Genomic DNA, 1,234 nt, shown 5'->3' on the forward strand with positions numbered 1-1,234 from the left:
CGATCTGGCTCTGGCCTCAGCAAAGCCTGTCCTGAGAGCCTTTTCCAAAGCTGTAGATCTTGGCTCCGTCTGCACCCTGGGTGCCTCAGGGTGTTGGCCCGGAGGCACCCAGAGGTGCCACAGGGAAGACCAGGGCAGACCACCACTCTGATCCCTCCTGGGCAGTCCTGTGTCCCCTGCCTCCACCATGTGCATGCGTGGAAGGGAAGGGGAGAAGGGGCTTATGTCAGAGCAGGAGCAGGCTGATGGAGTCAGAAGGCTGGTGGGCTGGTCATATTCACCTCCCAAGTCAATGCTGGTGAGATGTCTGGGGAGACTTCCTGTTCAGAAGCCACCCAGGAATCTACCCAGGGTTCCACCAAGGGCTTTGCCTCTTGAGTGGCCATCATCCCAACCCAAGGAGCCTGGGCACCTCCCTTCCTCCCCTCCCACCATCCGGCCCCTGGCTTGGCCAGGCGCCGAGTCAGTTTTCACGTCTTTGTAAGATTCTTCAAGCCAATTCCTTTATTGGAAATGAATTTCAGGACAGAAACGTGAGTGTTTTTGCACTGCTTGTTTTTTCAAACTGTTCCTCTTTGTCTGAAGATTAGCCCCGTGTGAAAAATGGATCCGCCCTGAACCTGGATGAGCCCCTCAGGGAGAGGGTGGTCACAGCAGACCCCTTGGAGAAGCCGCTGAAGCGCCTGGTGCCCGCCTTCCGGGCCAGCGACCTCTCCTATGTCACCAGCTTCCTGTGCGCCTACCGAGCCTTCACCCCCGCCCAGCAGGTCCTGGAGCTGCTGTTCAAGAGGTGAGCGCCTCACCCCTCCCTGGCACAGCGGCTCCCCGCCCACCTACCTGCTCTGTGTCTCGGGAATGTCACTTTACCTCTCTGAGCCTGAGTCTGTTCACATGAAAGCTGGGCTACCAAGAGGCCCGACCTCATACGGTTGTCAGGACCGTCAGATAAGTGTGGACCATGCAGCCCCGTGCCCAGCCTTGTGAAAAGGGCTGCTGAGGGATGGAATGGTTTTCACTAAGATTTTCTTCCCTGCTCCCCACCCCCCATGAAGAAGCTCTCTGCTTCCAGCCCTTGGGCAGAGGCATTTTCCAATTTGTAAAGGAAGCTCAAGATCCTATCTTGGGGTCCCCTCCTGGGATTAGCCAGAGCAGGGATCACTGGGGGCTGGAAGAGAGCCCCAGGCCACTCAGGTGTCTGTAAGGTGCTGGTTGGGGTTCATTCATTCAGCAAATC

This window comes from Bison bison, unplaced genomic scaffold (assembly GCF_000754665.1).
Source record: "Bison bison bison isolate TAMUID 2011002044 unplaced genomic scaffold, Bison_UMD1.0 scf7180017864375, whole genome shotgun sequence".
In the NCBI taxonomy this organism is placed as follows: Eukaryota; Metazoa; Chordata; class Mammalia; order Artiodactyla; family Bovidae; genus Bison; species Bison bison.